This window comes from Mercenaria mercenaria, unplaced genomic scaffold (assembly GCF_021730395.1).
Source record: "Mercenaria mercenaria strain notata unplaced genomic scaffold, MADL_Memer_1 contig_4659, whole genome shotgun sequence".
NCBI classification, from domain to species: domain Eukaryota; kingdom Metazoa; phylum Mollusca; class Bivalvia; order Venerida; family Veneridae; genus Mercenaria; species Mercenaria mercenaria.
Window position 1 is genome coordinate 65,871 of NW_026462903.1, and position 10,041 is coordinate 75,911.

The 10,041-nt window shown below is 35.2% G+C and overlaps 1 long non-coding RNA gene across 1 annotated transcript; it reads left to right on the forward strand.

Moving 5' to 3' along the window:
* The first annotated feature begins 1,016 nt into the window (after positions 1 to 1,016).
* LOC128554027 (uncharacterized) lies at positions 1,017 to 8,268 on the forward strand. Its single transcript, XR_008369504.1, has 4 exons — positions 1,017 to 1,262; positions 1,600 to 1,864; positions 3,169 to 3,290; positions 3,556 to 8,268. It is a non-coding gene; the product is annotated as an uncharacterized LOC128554027 (long non-coding RNA).
* Positions 8,269 to 10,041: the final 1,773 nt, after the last annotated feature.

Sequence of the window (10,041 nt, forward strand, 5' to 3'; positions counted from 1 at the left end):
CTGATTGGCTGAGTCTTTACCTGTGTCTACGTCACGCTGCGTGTATTTAGAATATACTACTACGAGCGAAAAAAAAATTTACATGAGCGCATGTAAGACAATGGAAGTAACACAGTCTAAGGGCAGATTTTGTGACTGTCTCTTGTCTGATTTTGTTTACTTTATTGTCAAACTATGGGCCTTTCATTAGAAGATATATAATATAATTTGTTGAAATGATTGGATTACAAGAAAACTTTTGCATTCATTGTTTGAAACTGTGAAAAATATTTGCCGTCGCAGATTTCCGTTCTTATTCGTGCTGATGCTGACGCTTGGGTTTCAGAACGTGGTTTAGCGTATGTTTTGTAAACAAAGAAAAAAGATTAAGATGGTAAGAGGGTTTTTGGGGTAACTTTCATCAAGGATGCGACGACTTTCAAGCTTTCAACGGCATGCAATGCACCACAATAGCAGCTATAGCTTTATTAACCTTTTGTTTTTCAATCCAATATTCAAAATATTTGCCGACAGCTCTCCGGCGACATGATGCTCTGCATCAAAATTTTACTTGTCTCATTCTGTCCCTCTGGTCAGATCGCTCTGTGTCTGTACTAGCAGAGGATGAATTTCGCGCCCTGTGTGGCTGCGTCTGCTATATGTAAAGCGCTTTTATCATGAAAAGGGCGCTATATAAATCTGGTATAATAACAATAATATTATTACCACTTGGCCAACGAGGAATTACTATATGCAGCGTAAACGTTGAGTATTGACTTAAATTTATGCTATTGTTTTGTTTGTTTACATTTCAAAAGGCCTTATTACTGTGCGATACCTATAATCAATAGTGATTGCTATTCAAACTATTCTATTTACACCCGAAACCGGACGTTCTACGTACTGCGCTAAATGGGCATTTTACAAATATTTTCGTCTGCTATCTTAATATAGTATATAAACTGAACAGAAGATCAGGCTGATAGGTCAGTGGCGAACTATAAAGGTTTTAATAATATACCGGTATTACTTTAGTATACTTCATTGGTTTATATACTGTACTTTAGTGTAAAGTTTAACATTGAAATCAAATAATACCAATATTACCATTAAAGTTTACGCGTCATGAACTTTAACATAAACATATAGCTTAGGTACATGTGTGCAGTCTTATTAAAACGATTTATGTGACGCTTTAAAAATTTAAAGAATTCATTACCTGAGAGTGCATTTAACAGTTGATTTCTGGAGTACTGCTAACACAACGGAGGAAATAACACAAGGTATTACATTTTATGTTTCGAATATGCTAAATACACATGTCAGCACATGTCAAACATATTGAAAACGGAAGTACCCATCTGGACCTAAACCTTTATGAACAGTTAGATTGAGTTGCTGTTTTATAATTGTATTTGTTGCCAGACTATTGATCATGAACTTTAAACGTACATGTATGTATTGCTACAGATTTGATGAAGAATGCAATTTTCAAAGAGTATGTAAATACCATTTTTTATTCAAATAGATATACATGTAAGATTTAAAAATACTTCTTTGTTAAAGAGTGACTTTTAGAATATCGGTGAAATTTAATTCCACATTTAATTTACATTGTAGGGTGAACTCTTTGCTAACAGCTCAAGAGAAATGGAAGCCAGTATAGTAATGATATACATTTCCTCTCTCCTTGCTGTCGGTTACGTAAGCTATATGCATAACACTTTGATGCAGACGAAAAACACAGACGCGCTCGTGACAAGCACGTGCCCTGCAGAAATGGAACAGAAAATTCATGTTTTAGAAATTCAGGTTCAGCAGCTCCAGAAACTTCTGCAAGAACAAAACACTTCTCCGTTTACAACCATTGAAGGATTCCCTAAAGGTATAAAATACCATTTATTGAATACAATGCATTACAACCATTTAAAGGGAATGAGCTCCATATTGTGCCTTAAAGTGATCATTCTTGGACAAAATATAAATATTAGAACATGAGGTTTTGTTTCTCAGCTATCTGAATGAAACAGACACTACCGAGTCGGGAATCGAACCAGGACTGCATCCCTTTTATGGTCCGCCTGAGTAAAAAAAATAACCCATAAAGTAACCATTTCAAATTCATTAAGATGCTTACACTTTACCTCTTTTAGGGGCCATCGGAGCTAAAAATGTAAAAAAAAAAAACTTTATAGGAGTCCTTTTTACAACCAACGTGATAGATCGTCAACAAGCATGATCTGTTTCTTCCTCGTATGGACCTATATCAAATTTGGTCCAACGGTTCAAACTTTGTTGAGAGCATTCCTTGGCGATTCTCTCACTTTATTAAACTAGCTAGCCTCTGTTAAGGCCCATGAGAGCTATATATAAAAAAAATCCTTTCAACAACTTATGAGCCGCTCAAAACTGTTCTGTAGCAGCCATGTTCCTTTCTCAATGTTGTACAGATGGGTCAGGTTTGGTACTTTAAGGGGTCGCCATAAATTAATAATGTATGAAACAACTTCTACGAGTTCTCATGAACCACTTGATGGATGTTTATTTAACTTGGTCAGAAGCATCCTTGCATTGGCCATTTTCAACAAGGCAATCGGTAACGCCGAAGGATGCTCCCCTAAGCAAAAATCCAAAAGAGTTGGGGGGGGGGGGGCAATTCAAAAATAGGGTCATATAGAGTTATGGTTTTTAATTACTGCACTTCCTCTCAAACGCCTTAATTAATGTGTTAAGTCAGTATAAAGTCAATTCTTTTTATAGGTTTCAAGTTATTCTGCAGACAATCTTTTATATATAAGGGAGATAATAAAATTAGGGTATTCTAGAGTTATTTTCAAATATACTGCACTCTTCCTCAATATGTTCTATAAGAAATTAAAATTTGAAGAATGTATCTCTTATAGTTAAGGAGAGATGCTCTGGCAAACTTTGTAACACGAAGGGAGGTAATTAAAAAATGAGGCCAACTAGAGTTATGGCTCTTAGTTACTGCACTTCCTCTCATTTTCTTCTATACATGTGTAAAATATTGAGTCAAACATTTACTTTTTAAGTAATACACTGTAAATGTTTTCGTACATAAAGGGAGATAATTCAAAAACAGGGTAAACTTGAATTTTTGTTCTTTTAATATACAAGAAATATATTGCAATAACTTTACATGTTTAGAAAATTATCTATTTCTAACAGACTGTTTGGAATTATTTAAAAATGGTACAAGAACAGACGGAGTTTATTCTATCTCACCAGAAGGAAGATGTCCTTTCTTTGTATATTGCGACATGACAAACGGGGGTTGGACTTTGATCCAGGTAATATTTTTTACGTACTAGACAATTTACAAAACCGTTTCTCGCCACTAAAATAAAGAATTAAAGGCAAGCACTCTCTACATTGTTACAATAACGCAATTCTGGTAATACTGTAATTAAATGGATTTAAACGTTAAGTTCAGCAATAGCGGGGATGAACCTGAATATGCCGTTAATAGTTGACATTTATCTCCTTAAGTGTTGCTACGTTAAGAATGCTTAGATATGGACATACATAATATGGCATTGCTTGTTTCAATTGTAGAATAGGATTGACGATAAAGTAAACTTTTATCGGCCATGGAATGATTACGTTAGTGGGTTTGGTGATATCGATGGCTCTCACTGGTTAGGTTTGGAGAAAATTCACCGTCTAACTCGAGAAGGCAGTCAAGATACATTTTGACATAGAAAATTATGATGGGACAAAAGATTATGCGCATTACCAAGTGTTTACCGTTCAAGGAGCGGCAACTGCTTACACTATGAACGTAGATGCCTTTAATTATGAGGGTAGTATTGACGAACTACTGAGTTTCCATAACAATATGAAATTCTCAACGTATGACAGAGATAATGACGCACTTTCATCAGGTAATTGTTGTCTCAAGTATTTAGACGGGGGAGGATGGTGGTACAAAGACTGTTATAGGTTGGGAAACATGAATGGAGTGTTCGGTAAAACGCCGCAAGGTGGTATCGGCTACTGGACCACAAAGAATATTCCGATTAAAAAGGTTACAATTAAGCTGAAAAACATACATGGTCAGTGTTTAACTCAGAAGTGACAATGCACATCCAACAATGCCATTTTCACTTTTCCTTTAACGGTTAGATACTTTTTAACGGAACAGTGCTGCTTTAGACTTTACTCTTAAATGTGAAGTCGAGTGTATGTTTATTGAATAACGAAATTTTATTCGCTAACATTTTTTAACGTAAATGTCATGTTCATTCTTATTAAGACAGTATATACAATCAAACCTGTCTCTAAAGACAACTCATTGAAAATGAAACAAGTCATTTTTGTTGACAAATGGTCCTTTATGGACGGACGTAACTTAACACCTTTTGTGGTTTAACGGGAAGTGAAAATAGTGGAGCGTAAATGTAGGTTTTATGGTAATGGCTTCTATGGCTAGCATGCACTTTACTGGTACGCACTTCTTGCTAGGATTGTAAAAGGCAGGGTGTGCTCGTTGCAATAATTTAAATGGATTGTAACAATAATCTATTCATTAAAGAAAAAACGGGGGTGTGGGGGCGGTAGACCCCGTAAGAATAAATGTGGAGTATTTATTGAATGTGCGTACCGGTAAAGTGCAGGTGTCCCGGTTCTATTATTCAGATGGATCTTTACAACAAGCTTCTAAATCTGTGAATTTCAATCAGGGCTGTTATATTTCGATATTCTCAGATCGTTCAGCACGACTTTTATGTCGTGTTATTGGTACTGTTTAGTTTTTCAGCATGACCATTTCAGCTTGGGTGTTTCCAGTACTCCCGCTTTAATAGCCTAGGGTATTGTATATTTACACCTTGGATATGGTGCCTGCATTTTAATTTTGTCTTTTGACACTTCCTACGATATGGAGGCTCCAAAACCTCAGATCCCCTTTCTACATTCCAGGTTGTTTAGTTATGCCCATTGTTTTCTCGTTTGGGGCAAACCCATTACTTATCTGGGGACCAAACGCCGCTTTTCATGAAATTAAACGCCACAACCCGTGTATCATTGAAGTTTCCATGTTCACCGCTGTTTGAATTCATCTGCGGATGTCTCTAAATTGCTTTTTGTACTTTTAGCATGTGTAAATGTTGAGTTCTGCTCAACCAGGGGCTAGAGGGCGGGGACGGTAGCATGCATTTCCACTACCGTCCATGAACAGGCTCAATTAAACCGAGCCTGCAACATTTTCGTTTTGTCGTGTTGAGCGACCTGTGAAGTTTCTACTTTTTCTATTTTAAAGAATTATTTTTAGAATTAAACTTCTAAACGATAAAACAAGCTTACGGCTACAAGTAGGTCACTAAAGAGAAAAAATGTCTAGTCAGTGGTCAATTCATTATTTCTGAACAAGTCTCACAGCTAGGGGCAACCCTCTTTATCCTTTCGCTTTATCAAATTTCATACACTTATCACTGTTAGGGTACCGTATCACTTATTTTTCCTAACATATATCCGTCTCCATATTTGTCGAACTGACAAATGAACTTAATGAAGTCATTGTATAAGGAACATCATGACATCTCAATATCTACATAGATCGATTCTTGGAAAGTTGTTTACACAAGCGGCAATATACTTCTTTTGTTGTTCTGGTTAATGCCAAATTTAAGACATTTGTTTTTGATGAAGTAGATGCAAAAGTATCAATAGGCTTTGTTATTCTTGTAACAGTGTCAATTAAATGATTTAAGTCTCTCTGACTGAGTCTGGAAGTGAAATTGTCAGCGCTTTGGAATGTAGCTGTTTGAGTCAAACATTTAAAAATGTGGAAATAAAGCAAATTCTGATTTGTCTCTTTTATTTCTACGCAGATAGATTTTTTTAATTGTTACTCTTTTAAACAAGTAAGACAGAAGTAAACATATATTTTCTAATTTGAATTCAACATGACTGCCATATTGTTCCGTTCACATGTTTCAGAATCGGATGAATTTTCAAATCAGCAAATTTTGAATTTATCTATTTTTGCTTCAGAAATAAAGGTTTTGCGAAATAACAGAAGGAAATATGTTTTTGTAGCTGGGTTATAGATCTGTTATATATGATAAATAGAATAACAGACTATTGCCTTTCGATTTTAATGTTATAAGGCTTTGTAGATAAGGGCGGATCGGGCTCAGTGTAGAGCCTTTATCAGCCTCGACCTGATAACATCTATTATAATATCAAAAGACAGCAGCAAGTTATTTTCTGTTTAACCTGCAACTACTATGAAAACTGCACGATAACACTTGCCTGATATTTGTTTTCGTTATCACGTCAATAACCTGATAACAGAAAATGGTCTCTCCCATATTGAAGAACTATTTTTAACATCAGATTCCTTCCAGATTCAATTGTATTACAGAGTTAAGTTTTAATATTGCATTTTCTACACAGATCCTTTAATCTCAACTAGTAATACCCTTTACTATGGCTGTCTCCACTTCATTGCACAAACAATAGTACTTAGTGACGTCATCGTGTACGTTCGTCATGATATCACAATGTTTACGCTGATCATTTTTAGAAAGGTTCATTACACACCTGAGACTATGCTTATTATATATTCATGTCTAATTTAAGATATCCCTTTTTGATAAAGTAGAAGGAAAGTGTTTGTGGTAATCATTATTCTTGGAAAAGTGTAATTATAGTGATTAAAATTTGAAGTCTCGCTGACTGAGTCTGGAACTTGACGTAGAATTTGAATACAGGGGACATTTCCTAGTAATTTCCTGAGTCAAATGTTTAAAAATGCGGAAATTAAGAATGTTTTGATTTAATCAAGAGGATACTTTTTGATTTGTACGCAGGTAAGTCTTTATTTTATTGATAGTTTTTATAAGAATATCAGAAAGGCATCTAAAATCGACTATCTAAGTTTTATTTAATATGACTGAGTAATAGACAAAAATTGAATTTTTATATCAGTGTTATCAGGCTCGGTAGACATTGGCAGAAGGGGTCAGGTGAACCTCACCCATTCCAGCCCATATTACTTTGAACTGATAACATTGATATCATTATATCAAAAAGCAGTAGTCTGATATTCTTTATAGATCACATATGTGATACAACTGGTCCGAGAGCTCACGGACTTTTATTGCAACAATTGAGGCCAAAAGAAGTTTATACTTTTTGGAAACAATATTTCATATCCTCCACGAAAACCCTTTTCTTGAGTGTCAAAGCCGTACCTATCTATATTTTTTTCACTTATGTTTGTGATAGGGGAGGTAAAACTCACTTGTTAAAATTTAGGGGGTAGGGTAAAGTTTACGTCTACCAGTTTTTTCACTGTTTAATTAAAGTAACTATCTGATTGTCAGTAAATGTATATATGTCAACCAATGTCAGCAAAAAGAAAATCATCAAAAAGGAATGAAGGACAAACTTGATATTGAAGGTCAAAGGTCAAATTTATGTACAACTCATAAAAATTGGCATATTTGAAATTTAGTTTTATTCTTAAAATTAGTTTGTTATCATAAGTCACTCAGCTTTATATATAAAATGTGTATATATCAGCCAATGTCAGAAATGCAAATCTTATTGCAAAACTTCAAGGTCAACCCTGATATTTGAAGGTCAAAGTTCATTTTCATGCAAAAATGTGAAAAATGTTACCTTTACTTTTTCTAACGTTTTTAGTATATATTAAAATCGTTAGTCACTGAAGTTAATTCGTTTTAATGTCTGTATGTCAGGCAAAGTCAGCAGTCCAATTGTAACCCCAAAACTGCCAAGGGTAAACGTTTTATCAAAGGTCAAAGGTCAAATTTGTGTGAAAAATTGCATGAATAGCTTCCTGTTTGAAATATAACAGCTATTTCTGATTATTATTTGTAATTGCTCGTGATTTAGTTTAATGTATATATGTCCCACAATGTCAGTAATAAAGGTATCGTCTAAAATCAGACAAGTTCAAATGTGATATTAAGGGTCAATGGTCATTTTCAAGGAAAATAATGAAAAAATAGCTTTTTAACTTTCTTCTTGTTTATAATATTTTGTCGATATTAATCAAAGATATCAGTTCATTTTAATGTATAAATATTAGGCGATGTCTGGTATGCACATATTATTTCAAAACATTCAAGGTCAACCATAATATTAAAGGTCAAATGTCAAAGAAGTAAGTAAAATATTGCAATAATTTCACTTGTTTGTAATAATGTTTATTGTTTAAAAGTATTTGTTTTGTCATTTTAGTAACTGATCGTTGTTCATTTTACTGTATATATGTCAGGCGATGTCATTGAAGAGAAAATAATAAAATCTGTAAATTTGGAAGCAAATAATGCAACCAAGAAGAATAATAGCAGACTCGGTTTGATTGAGTCTGTTCATGAGAGGTAATGAAATGTGCAACACCTTTCACGCCCCCTAGCACCGGCTTAAACGGAACTCTATTATACATATGTTGAATGGACTCCATGATCCTCAAGGACCAGAAAATATAACAACACTGAATCCAAGTACGGGGAGACTTTTTACAGCCGCCACATGTCACTTAACGATTGCTGTTTTGATAGTTAATAAAATCTGTAAAAAGATCCTTTGGAAGCAAATAATGCAACCAAGAAGAATAATAGCAAACTCGGTTTGATTGAGTCTGTTCATGAGAGGTAATGAAATGTGCAACACCTCTCACGCCCCCTAGCACCAGCTTAAGCGGAACACTATTATACATGTGTTACATAAGTCAAGGTCGATTTTGTTTGTTTGTGTTTAACGCCGTTTTTCAACAGTTTTTCAGTCATGCAACAGCAGGCAGTTAACCTTACAAGTGTTCCTGGATTCTGTACCAGTACAAACCTGTTCTCCGCAAGTTACTGCCAACTTCCCCACATGAATCAGAGGTGGATGACTTATGATTTCAGACACAATGTCGTTTATCAAATAGTCACGGAGAACACAGCCCAGTCCGAGGATCGAACTCACGACCCCGCGGTCCGTGTGTAAAAAATCAAATTGTAGCATACTTACTCATTACTTTGTTCAAAAATAATAGCTCTTGTTATAAATTTCTGTAAGCAATTTATTTTAATGTAAATATGTTAAGCAAGGTTAGGAATGTAGGTCTTATCCAAATATGGCAAAGCCAAACAGTTTATTAAAGGTCAAAGGTCAAATTTGCGTTAAAAATTTAGCAAAAAACAACAGTATTTTGCAATGAATTTTCTTTACCTATTGAGGGCATTTCGAAACTATTAACTAATTATTATTCATTTTAAAGTTAATACATGTATATATAATAGATGACATCATTCTTGAAATAATAATGAAAAAGTAGTCAATATCAGATCTGACATTAAAGGTCAAAGGTGAGGGCCTTCAAAAAACTCGCCATTATGAAAAAATCTGGCTGGAACAACTTGGGGAGCAAATACAAAGATCCTCTGCAAGTCTACACAGGCAACGTACGGCCCATAGCAGAGTACGCATCAACCTCATTGGTACCTACTTCCAAAATCAGTAAAGATAAACTGGACAAGGTTAAATTTTAGGTCTGAGGATAATCCCGGAACAATGAAAACAACTCCAATGAAATAAATGGAAAAGACAGCCAACCCCGAGCCATTAGACGAGAGTACAAAGCTTTTGTGCATGTAGAGAAGGCAAAGGGACTACCATCCCACCCACTCCACTCAAAACTCGAGAGCAGAACCAAGAACAGACTGAAAAGACAGAGTCTCAACCACATCGTCAAAGAACTGCAAAAAAGGAAAGCAGCACTGGGCAGAGAGGTAGAGCCGCTCGAGCCTAATGAATGGGTTCCCAGACAATCTGCTTCCAAGATCAGATTGGAGATGCCAGAAATAGAAGAAAAGGGAAAGTAACATCAGGCTTACCAACAATCTCTTACACAAGAAATGATCAATAGCCGCTATCCAGCACACGCTTGGATCCAAGCATATACCGATGGATCAGTGGAAAATGCAGTTCAGAATGCTGGGAGTGGTGCCTACATCAAATTTTCAGACAGCTCCTCTCTCACACTTTCTAATCCAGTCGGCAAGTGATGCTCAAACTACA